This window comes from Lissotriton helveticus, chromosome 2_1, assembly GCF_964261635.1.
Source record: "Lissotriton helveticus chromosome 2_1, aLisHel1.1, whole genome shotgun sequence".
In the NCBI taxonomy this organism is placed as follows: domain Eukaryota; kingdom Metazoa; phylum Chordata; class Amphibia; order Caudata; family Salamandridae; genus Lissotriton; species Lissotriton helveticus.
In genome coordinates, this window is record NC_136059.1 from 1,124,912,877 (window position 1) to 1,124,924,993 (window position 12,117).

At 46.7% G+C, this 12,117-nt stretch overlaps 1 long non-coding RNA gene across 1 annotated transcript in view; it reads left to right on the forward strand.

Moving 5' to 3' along the window:
- LOC144818486 (uncharacterized) overlaps window positions 1-9,001 on the forward strand; it is a 394,882-nt gene extending 385,881 nt beyond the window's left edge. Inside the window, exon 3 of the long non-coding RNA XR_013607123.1 lies at window positions 8,864-9,001. This is a non-coding gene — a long non-coding RNA (uncharacterized LOC144818486). The remainder of the gene's footprint in view (window positions 1-8,863) is intronic.
- Window positions 9,002-12,117: the final 3,116 nt, after the last annotated feature.

Below are 12,117 nucleotides of genomic sequence, written 5' to 3' on the forward strand. Positions count from 1 at the left end.
GAGACTTGGCTCAATGCAGACTCCTTACCCTATATTTTAGCAGCAGTCCCCTCTAACTACTACATCTTACACGTTAACAGACCTGCTGACAAAAGGGGTGGGGGAGTTGCAGCGATTATTCACAATACCCATAAATTCTCCCTCTTACTGTCTCTTGATCTCATAGGATCTGATAATATGACTTTCAAAATGGATACTAACAGTGGATCATTACTTATGATCCTCATTTATCGCCCCCCCCCCCAAAACATGTCCACATTTGCGACATCTTTAGCAGAACAACTTGCTCCTTTAATAATTAATCACAAAAAAATCGTGCTGCTGGGCGATTTTAATCTTTGGCTGAATTCTACTGAGTTGGACACTCAGGCAGCCGCACTGAAAGAGAGTCTACTTGATATGAATCTGATCCAACAGATCCACCTACCCACCCATAAAAAAGGGCACAGCCTTGATCAAATCTGGTCACAGAACATTCCCTTGGCTGTTAATTCCATCACCCCTTGTATCTGGTTGGATCACTTTCTGATTCACTTCACTATCATCACTGCAAAAAATAGCAAGCAGCCTTTTCAGAAAGGAGAAAAAGTCAGAATATGGAAGAATGTTGATATTTCTGCCTTCATCGATACTTTAACTTCTTCTCTCCCCCCATTAGATCAGGATATTGATGGGACCGAAGTAGCCTTTTCCAACTGGCTACTTCAGGCAGCCGATGTGTATGCCCCTTGCTCTAACTTTCCCCGCTCCCGCCCCAATGACGCTCACAGGTGGTTTACACCTCATCTGAAAGCATTAAAACTTGAAGTTCGTCAAAAGGAGCGGAAGTGGCGAACAGTGTATTCAGAATTAGATAAAGCCAACTATTGCAGGGCCAGAAAGGATTATCTAAAACGTATCCAAAAACATAAAACTGATTATTTTTCGGAAAAAATCCTTAATTCCCGCAATAAATCAAAAGAACTGTTTAACATCGTGGAGAGCCTTAGTGGCAGTGATAGAACGTCCCAATCTGTGGTCCCCACCCAGGACCTTTGCAATTCACTGAACTCGTTTTTCTTTAACAAAATCTGCACTATAAAACAAAGTATCCTCACTACTCCGTCTCCCTCCCTTCTGGCTGACATCTACTATAATCCTTTAACCCTGGAATCCTTTCCCCTTATTGACGACGCCACTCTATCTAAGCTTTTTGCCATGGTCAAATCAGGCTCACCCGACGATATTTTCCCCCCACATATTTTGAGAGAGGTGGGAACTACTATTCCTGAAGGCATGCTTTCCATGCTGAATGGATCTCTCTCACAGGGTAAAGTCCCTGACAACCTTAAAAAAGCCCTCCTTATTCCCTTGATAAAAAAAGTCGGAGCTGACCCGCTGGATCCGCTCAACTATAGGCCCATATCACTGCTGCCTTACTGTGCCAAATTATTGGAGGCTCACGTCTGTGACAGTATCTCCAAATTTGTTGAAGAATCAGAGTATCTTGCACCCAACCAGGCGGGTTTCCGCCCATGTCATTCAACTGAGGCAGTTACTCTTTTGGTGCAGAATACTTTGAGGCGGAACACGGATGAGGGGATCCACCAGGCTCTGGTGCTACTGGACCTTTCGGCTGCGTTCGACACGGTTGACTACACCATCTTGGTCAACCGTGTCGAGCAGGCAGGTCTCAGGGGCCCTGCGCTGAGCTGGATCCGCTCATTCATTACGGGCCGTACTCAATCTGTTAGATTGGGTCCCTTTACTGCTCCCAATATACCTACCACCTGCGGAGTACCTCAGGGCTCTTCATTGTCACCTATGCTTTTCAATTTATATTTACGCCCCCTTCTGTACTCTCTCAGGAAAGCGAAAGTTAACATCTTCAACTATGCAGATGATTTGCAGCTCATCTTCCCTCTAAACACCAAGGACTCAGTGGAAGATTTTCAAAATACCATGTCTCATATCCTGAGTTGGATGAGCTGCAATCATTTGAAACTTAACCCAGGCAAGACTGAATTGGTCTAGCCTGGGCAGAGTGTACTTAGTTGGAACCCTAGCTTTTGGCCATCTAGCATGGGAGCCCCTCCGTCCAAGTCATCTTCAGTTAAGAGCTTGGGAATTTTTATCAGCGAGGATCTCTCCTTGAAAAGACAGGTAGGCGCAGTTGTGTCATCCTGCTTCTTTCAACTGAAGAAAATTAAGAAAATTGCCTGTTTTTTTTCTCCGGCTGCCCTTACTCAGATCGTCATTTCCCTGGTCCTGTCTAGATTAGACTTCTCCAACAGCCTTTACCTTGGGCTCCAAGCTGGAGAGTTAAAACGCCTCCAGCTGGCTCAAAACCAGGCAGCCAGACTTATTCTGAATCTATCTAAAAGGCAGTCTGTCAGATTAGGGTTGAAACAGCTTCACTGGCTGCCTGTTGAGCAGCGAGTAGCTTTCAAAACTGGGTGTATTTTATTTAAGTCCCTACATGACTCTGGCCCTCAGTTTATCAGAGCTCTATTTAACAGATATGACCCTTCCCGCAACTCAGGTCTACTCACAAATCCCTTCTGATCGTCCCCTCTTTTAAGAGGAAGCGTCTCGGAGGCTGCTGTTTTGACCATCTTGCAGCCACCTTCTGGACCTCTCTTCCTCTTCAACTAAAACTGAGCGACAACATCTTGAGTTTCAGACATTCCCTTAAAACCTGGCTTTTCTCCCAGGCATATTGCTGAGCCGCCTAATTTCTACTTCTAACTGGTGCGTTTTGTTCCTTTCTATAGCGCCATGAAGCCCCCGGGCGTACGAGCGCTTAATAAATTCATATTAACATTAACATTAACATTAACAATGTCGATGCCCACCCGCTCGAAAGGGGTGCTCACCACAGGAAAAGGTTGGAGGGGTACCTTGCACTTCACTCCAGTCTTGCCACTGGCCTGGCATGTTTGGCAAGATCTGCAAAAGGAACCAACGTGCTTCCTCATCTGGGGCCAGTGGAAGTGAGTGACAAGCCTGTTTAGGGTCTTGTCATGCCCCAGATGTCCTGTGAGAGGCACGTCATGAGCCAAACCCATTAGGAAGTTCCTGAAGCGCGCGGATACCACCAGCACACGGGCTGCACCGGGCTCAGCAAACTTAGGCTCGCTATATAACAAGTCATCTTCCCAGTAGATGAAGTGATCTCTGGACGCTCCACCTGCTGCCTGGTCTGCAGCCTGTTGCCGCATACCAACAAGAGAAGGGCACTCTTTCTGCTCCTTTCAGAATTCCTCCCTGGAGGGCCCACCTTCTTGCTGATAATGGGTCAGCTCCGGCAGGTCTCCCAGTTCGGCCACCTGTTCCCCTGTAGGTTCCAGGGCATCCCCCTCAGGTTCTGCTCTTTCCTGGACTGTGGGAACGGCTGGGGCTGGTTTCCCTCGCCCTCACCCTCTTCCTCGCCTGGCAGGTCTCTGAGCCACTGTTTCAGTCTCCAGTTCTGCTGAATCACCCCTACTGGCTGCCATAGCACGCGTGGTCACACAGATCCACGCAGGCAAACCCAACATCTCCAAATGAGTTCTGTGTTCTACATCCTTCTATGGAGAACTCTCCAGGTCATTACCTAGCAGACAGTCTACAGGCAAGGCATCACTGACAACAACTTCCAAGAGACCAGAGACCCCTCCCCATTCAAAGGGAACACGTGTCACTTTGCAGAGGCGCACTGAGCTATCAGCTACAACTACCGGGCGAATACATTGGGGATACACTGCTCTTCAGACACCCACTGACACCTCACGGATGTCACGCTGGCTCCTGTGTCTCTTAGAGCCTCTATCTCCCTCCCATTTATGATCACCTTCTGCCTGTATTTCTTAGTGTTAGGGGGCAGTAAGGTTTCCTGGACCATCTCTTGGTTTCCTAGAGAGACAAGGGTCATAACTGCTAGTTCTCGTTCCCCACTAGAAATCAAATCCCCTCCCAAAGCTGCATTTGCTTACCCTGGGGCTGGAGCACCAGCAGGTGCTGGGGGTTTCTTGGGGCACCTGTTGATAACATGTCCCACCTCATTGCAGTGACAGCAGGTAGGGGGACCTCTGTTTTCCCATCTTCTCCTAGGGGGCCATGGCTGCTTGGGTCTGGGGGGTTGGGACTCCTTTCCCTGGGAACTATTTTGGGGCCCTTGAGAGAACTCCTTTTGGTTACCCTTGTCCCCCCCACTCTTCTACTGGGGACCCTGCACACCTTTGGCTGTGGTACCCACAATTCCTCTGTGGACCCTGGTACTGGTCCAGCGGTCCGCCTCCTTAGCAAGCTCAATGGGGTCTGTCAGCTTGCTGTCTAAAAGATGCTGGCGCAGCTCTGGAACACAAAGACTACTCAAGTGATCCCAACTAATTAAATGCAAAAACCCCTTATAATCAGTTACTTTGCTGCCCTTCATCCAACCTTCCAGTGCACATGAGTACAAATTCACACATTCCATCCAAGTCTCAGACTCTCTCTTCTTGGAGTTTCTAAACTGCAGTCTGTACTGCTCTGGAGTAAGGCCATACCTGAGACATAAGGCCTCCTTCATATTGGGGTAGGTCATGGCACCTGCCATCTCTAAGGGCTCTAGAGCACTCCTCCCAGAAGTCTCAAAATGTTTCCACAGGCCCGCCCCCCAATGTTGTTCAGGCACACCCTTTATTCTCAATGCAATTTCATAAGAAGTAAACCAGGCATAAATATCCTCACTCCTATTGTAATTCTGTACCAGATCCTTGGGAATATATCCTTTACCCCCTGAACTGGCTGTGCGCTGCCACCATTTGAACTGGCATCCACCTACTTGGCTTTAAGATCCAGTTCTCTCATGCTCAACTCATGAGCCAAAAGCAATTTCTTTTCCTCCAGGGCACGGACATTTTTACTCTCCTCCCCCGCCCTTTCCCTCTCAGCTCTTTGATTCTCTTTTTCCATTTCCAATTGCTTCATTTTCAATTTCAGGACCTCCAAGTCATGGTCCCTTGCTCTTTGATTTTCTTCTAACTCTTCTTGAGTGAAACCCCTACTGGAATGGTTACTGCCAGCCCTTGAGCCTACTCTGCTCACAGGCAGATCTGTGATTTACTACCCATTCCCTGTACTTGCACCATTCCCCTCTTGTACCTCCCAATGGGCCTTCAAGATTCTCTTCAACTCCTCCTTCCTGAGGGTGCTCTTTGCGGGGCACCCAAACTCTTGGCAGAATCTCTTAAGATCTTTTGCTTTGTAGGAATACAAATCCTCAATGACAAACTCCAATTCTACTTCTGCCTCCCCACAGAGTGCCTTTCCATTCACAGACATGATGCTTAGAAGAGTTACTCAAAAATAGAACCAACCAAAAAAAAAAACAATAGTATGCGGTGGCGTAGTGGTCTGCACTCTCTAGTGATGTACACCAATCACTGTGGGTCTAGTACAAATACAAGTTCAAATCCCACCGCTGACCAACACTGTTAGAACTGGGAGTCTCTAGTTGGCAGAGGTAGGTACCATTGTCCAAATAGGGACCCTTGCTTCTAGTCAGGGTAAGGAGGAAACACTCTTTAGATAACCTCTGCTCACCCCCTTGGTAGCTTGGCACAAGCAGTCAGGCTTATCCAAAAGCAATGTGTAAAGTATTTGTACCAACACTCACAGTAACACAGTGAAAACACCACAAACTGACTCCACAACAGTTTAGAAAAATAAAGGTATTTAATCTAAACTACACAAGACCAAAATGACAAAAATCCAACATACACAGTTCAAGAATATGGTTGCAAAAGGGTTATTACGGTTGCGATAAAATAATCCACAGTTGCATGAAAAGTTCACAGTTGCGTCACATTTTGCTCACAGTACCTTTTAAAAGCGACAAAGTTCCAAAGCAGAAGCTGGTGCGGTGGAAAACAAGCAATGCGTTGCTCCTAAGACCCATGGGGAGGCGATGCGACAACCCCGCTGCAGCAGCGGGCGTGTTGCGACGAATCCGGTCTGTATGGGGAGGCAGGCGGACTTGTATGGATTCTGGTGCGTAGGTTCCGTAGGAAGTTTTCTCTCGCAAAGGCACGAAGCGATGATCTTTGGAGTTGCGACGATCTCCGGGGCGATGATGCGCGGACCAGCGGTGATCTCTCTCTCGCAGCTCCTCGATGCGATGGCTTCTGCAATGACACTCGCAGCGACATGATGCAGTCCGCAAGCAAGCGGTGCGGCGATCTCACCCAGCGACGACAAGCTCTGCGGCGACCCTCGCAGCGATGGTAATCTTCCCACACCGGTCTGTTGCATCCCGCAAACAATGGATGCAACGGCTCTGGCAGCGGCAATAGGCGCTGCGACGATCTCGGCCTTCGTAGCGGCGGGAATTTCCTTGCACTGTCGGGGATGCGCTCCGTAAGCGAGCAATGCGACAAAACTTGCAGAAAGTCTTTAAAAGCTTGATTTCCAGCTTCTCAACACAGGTACAACTTCTAGAGGCACCAGACATAGGCCATGCACTCCAGGAAGGACAGAACTTTCTCAGTAGAGTTCAGGGAAGCTGGGGGTGAAGTCCTTTTGTTCCTGGGACTTCAGTACAGGGAGCCAGCTCTTCTCAGGCCCTTGGCGATTCCTTCAAGACAGGGAACACAGCAGAAAGCAAAGTCCTTCCCCTTTCCTTGGCAGCAAAGCAACAGCAGGTCAGTCCAGCAGAGCAACAGCAGGACAGTTTCAGCTTTCTCCTTGGAAGAGGTTCCTTCTTGATTCCAGGATGATCTAATTTTCTGTTGTCACGGGTCCTGTAGTTATATCGCTAAAAGTCTTAGGTCTCTTTGGGCAAGTGGGCCCTGAGCCCGGTCTGAACCAGTTCTGGGTGTTCATTGAGCACTTTGTTTTTCTGGCTTCTCCTTTCCTTTCAGAGTGAGGGGCAGGGTCGTCAGCCGGCCAGCAGGAGGTGGAGCCAGCATTGTGGAAGGCAGGCACAGCCCTATTCAGGCCCAGGTGCTATCTCCTCCCACCACTCAAGTTGAAAATGCAGTCATTCAGCCCGAGGCTGACCCAGCCAGCCTCCTGGGGGCTACCCAGCCCCTGTCACTCTCAAACCAGACAGTCAATTCACAAACAGGCCAAGGCACACAGAAAGGTCAGTCAAGAGAACAGCTACTTTCTAAAAGTGTTGTTCTCAAACACAGGATTTGAAAACAACCTTTCCTAAAAGATGTGTTATTAAATTCAGAGTTCAGGGATACCAGACTTTTATGTCCTATCTTGTTCCTATGAGAAGATATGCTGGTAGCCATTGTAGCCAGCATCCCCCATGATAGCCTATGGAGCAAGATAGCCTTGCAGCAGTGAAAAACGAAAATGGCTGTAATTCACTACCAGAGCATGTCACCTGCACAAGTACATGCTCTACCTTTCACATACACTGCACCCTGCCCAAGGAGGTACCTTGGGCCTTCCACAGGGGTGACCAATGTTCACAGAAAGGGAAGGGTTAGGCCTGGCCAGTGGGGACACTGACCAGGAGGACATGGCAGTTCACAGACTGCACACAGGCACTACGGTGGCAGGCCTGAGACATCATTTTAGGGCTACTCATGTGAGTGGCACAATCAGTGCTGCTGGCCCACTAGTAGCATTTGTCATCACCAGCCCTGGCACACCCAGTGCACTTTAATAGGGACTTCTTGGTGATACAAAGATGCCAATCATGTATATCCAATCACAATAACAATGTTACACAGGGAGCACTTACACTCTGACACTGATTAGCAGTGGCAGAGTGTCCAAAGCATCTAAACCAACAAAAACGAAATCCAGCACAGCATCAAAAATACAGGAGGTAGATGCAAAAAGATAGGGGGAAACCACCCCAAGGATGCCAGGTCTAACAATGCCTATATAATCCACATATGTACCGAATGTATTCACCTACACTATGTAGGTGGAGATCTACATAGCGTAGGCGAAGAGCTCTGCAATCGGGAAAGAGTTCTGTGGTTACCGCAATAAGCAGGGTTTTACTTACAGGAAGTAACCAATTCTGAGCCATGCAAGGACTACCCAACAATACACCTTCATCCACCCTCCTTTTACTCCAGCAATCCCCCAAATCGCTGAGGATCAAGATGATCGAACCTCCAGATTTTTCCCAGGAGGAACTATGGGTAACTGGGAAATGGATCCTCTAGAAGTACCCTCCGCTGTATGAGGGGCCTGAAGCCAGCTGAGTAAAGAAGCACGGCCTGAGATCTGGCAGGCCATCGCCACGCACTGCAATGCATTGGGTTTTCACATCCTCAGCGAGTGCCGCTAGCAATGCGAAAACTACTGGTACTTTTCACGCTTGAAGGCGGGGCATGTGCTGTTGATATCTGTCCTTCCCCATATGTGGTACCCAATGCTCTCTCTGCTATACCGAGGGTCCTGAAAACAGCATGACCAACTGTATTACAGTATAAAATAAATTAAAATTTTCCATGTGCTGGATTCAAGCTTGCCTGACTGAGTGATGATACCCCGAAACTGGTCCCAGGATGCTTGTTTCTGGTCCAGGGAGGACCTGGCTTGAGAGTTCGGGCTGGACTGTTCTCATGAGGTGCAGGGTCAAGACAGATTTACATATGGCTAGGTCTAAACTGGGGTGGCTTGGTGCGTAAAAAAAAGGATTTAACCCAGATCTCTTGACTGGGGGTGAAGGTTTGATTTGTTTCACATTTCGCCCTTCATTTGTTTGTCTTTTGCTTTCTCACCCTAAGTTTTGCCGGGGATGCCCAGCAGGAGCGGCCGGCATGGCTCGTGGGTGGGGGGGGGGAGGGGTTGCGGGGGGGGGTGGTTACGGGTAGGAGGGTGGCGGGGTTGCGATTACGTGAGGGAGCTTCACAAACCATAAACAATTTATTATTTACTTTTACAGCTGTCAAGACCAAGTCCAGGTCCTGCTGAACCCCCCCCCCCCAACAAGATGGGGTTTCAAACACGCTGACTCCAACTCTTGGGATAAGGCACTCTGGGTGTTTCATGAGTGAATATCTGCATCATCACTTTCCCCTACGGATACCACCCTTTAAAATGACAAATCCCAGAGCTAACAACCATTGCAGTAATTTAAAAGACTCTCGGTTAGTGAATCATCATTGACCGCCTAGTGATCACAAATTACATAAGTTTGACTGGTCATATCTGTTTTATCACATTTTGATATGTTATACATGTTTATGGTGTTGCTTTATCATTTTTCACTGTGTTGTTTTAGGATATTCCTGTTTAAGAATGTTTTACATTGTTTGTCACACACAATTTTAAATCTAAAATGAGTGTTGCCCGGCAAGATGACATGAAACTAATGCGACAATCTGGTTCTTTCAAAAAGTTTAAAAAGAGAAGTGAAATAAATCACAACGGGCTTTGGAATTAAGGGCTAAGGTTCGTTTTATCTATTTTTTATTTTGATCATTCCTAAGGACAATTGACTTTTCCAATAAACAGATGCTAAAGATTTATTTTCAAAATGTTAAAAATATTTTATATAAAAACATATTAATTTGTCAAATTTACAAGGCATTGTGTTCATACTTTTGTATGTGTGTATGGATACCTATGAATGAATGTGATTGCGGTGTTATAAGGAGCATTGTTACAATTCTAGGATCTGTAACACATTGTATGATAACATTCTAATCTACACAAATTCATAGCACACAAGGTGAAAGGTAAATACTCTTGCTGGTCATTAATATTTATGAAAATATGAGCAAAATAGGTATTTCCATATGCATAAAAAATTGTGGGATAGAAGATATAATAACTGCAGTGTATTTTGGGAGGATGACTTATCAAGTGGTAGATAAATAGTTCATGCTAATTGTGGGTGTTTTCCATGCCATGGGGTAGGAGGGGTTAATCACCTGTTCAATTTCAGAGTACGGGGCTCACTGAAGGTTGAGTTTGTGGTTGTGGAGTGGGTCTTAGTAGATTTGTAGATGATGCAGGTGGGCTGTTGTTTGGGTGTGTGAAGCGGTAGGTCTTACTGCCTGTTGTCGTGCTCTAGTTGACTAATTTGTATACCTTGGCTCTGTGTGATGCGGCCTACGTCATGTGCATGAGCAAAGTATGTTGCCTTGCAGCAAATGAAGACGAGACGTTCATGGTGCCTGTCTTAGAGAGATGTTTAATGTCTTCTAAGACACTGGTCTGTTTTTGCATCAACTTGGGTACCTTTTACTGGCGAGTTAGCATGTTGAGCCATCAAAGATATATCCCCTTAGGATTGTTCCTAATAAAAACTGATCTCCCAGACGACAGGATTTGCCAATGCCAACCCCTCCCCCACATATGCATGGCCTTCTCAGCTATGCCAGAAGGCTGTCTATTACATTGATGTCTGGGAGTTTGTCGGAGGGATGTCGTTAAATGGGTGAGAGGTGGTTCTCACCAGGGGTTTCTTCTCTTCTCCCTCAAATGAAAGTATGACAAGTGGCATTGGAAGGGGAAGCAGGGGGTGGTAAGTGGGGGGGATGAGTTGAGGAGAGTCCTGTGTAACTAGGGCAAGCATCCATGGAATATTAGCTGTTGTTTGATGGCCTGTGACTGTAGGAGTTGCCTATGAAGGAGACTGCTGGGCAGCTTTTAGGCCTTTTTGTAGAAGGTGTTCTTTTCGGCTTTGCAGTACACAGACATGTCAGCTTGGAGGAGAACAGTGTTTTCTACCTTGACTGGATTGCATGCCTTCCTCTGCTTGTCGATGGTTAAGCATCTTCATCAGTCACTTTGTCCCAGGTGCTAAAACTTCTGGGCAAGATCATTAGTAACTTCCTCTATACAGGTTGTACATATGAAAACAGAACCACTGTGTGGTATTTGAGAACAATACATTACACCTTTTTCATATATAAATATACAATATATGCATGACAATATTAAGTAATGTTAGTTATTGCTTATTAAATAGGACAAACATATGATACAAAGTAATATCCTGTCTGCTGTTGCCACAGATGCTTCTTTTGTGGACTCAGATTGATAGCTGTCAAATGCTGAATCTGGGTCTGGAGCAGCTGGTGGATATGTGTCCACAGTTCGAGCAATGTCAGGACAGTGAAGACTTACATGACGGCTTCTCCCTCTGCCCCGCTCCACAGGCTGAAACCATGGAAAAGAAAACAAAAATGTTAACAGAGAAGAAGGATCACCAAGAAGTGACAAAAACAAAATGATAGAGACCTAAAAAAAACACCCTGTTTCTATTTTTCAAGAACCTGGAGGACGAAGGATAATATGGCCCTTTGTCAGTAATTAGAGTATTAGTTGAGTGGGTGAGAACCTGCCTCAAATAATAATCACAGTCCTTTTCATGGTGAACCACTAAAGTCACTAAAGAAATAATTGATTATCGAAGCAGTACTCAAAAAGTAACAAAGTAATACCACAACAAAGAAAAGTCCTAAATCAATTTAGAAAACTAGAGAATATTTAAATTAATTAAATACCTCAAAAACTTCAAAAATCCAGTATCTAGTGCAGTCGTTAACAAAAGTGGGAAAAGCTCTGATGGGTGAAGGCCGAAGCATGAAGGTCGTACCCAGGAGGGCCTCAATGGCAATCAGATGCTGCTTGGAGTCAGTCCCTATGAAGCCCTCTAAGTTTGGACTTGGAAACTTTTCTGGAAGTCAGATCTCCATTAGCTGGGCAAACCAGAAAGCTGAAGACGGCCGGCGAATTGACATCGATAGTTCTGCAGGCAGAAAGTGGGCAAAAGTTTCTAAGTCCCACTTCTTTCAGTTTGTGGGAAAGGAGGAGTATACTCTGACACGAGCCAAGGATCCAGAGATCCCCACTTGGGAGTTAGGACTCACTCCAACAGAGGACAGCAGCAGGTGCCAGGGCAGGTACAGTTGGAATCAATCAGCTGGTCAGTTGCAGGGAGAGAGGCTTCTGGAAGCTTGTTAAGTCCCTGTAGCTCAAACAGGAGATCAGGCAACGGACCCATGGAGTCACTTCTGGGGTCCTGGGATCAAGGCAAGCACGTCCAGTCTTCCTTCAGGTTCTTCAGACAGCAGGGACATCCTTATTCTGATTCCTCACATGTTCAGGAGTGTTCTGAGGAGAGGTCTGTGGGCAGGGCCGGACTGGCCATAGCTGGCACCGGGTGTTTCACCGATAGGCCGCTAG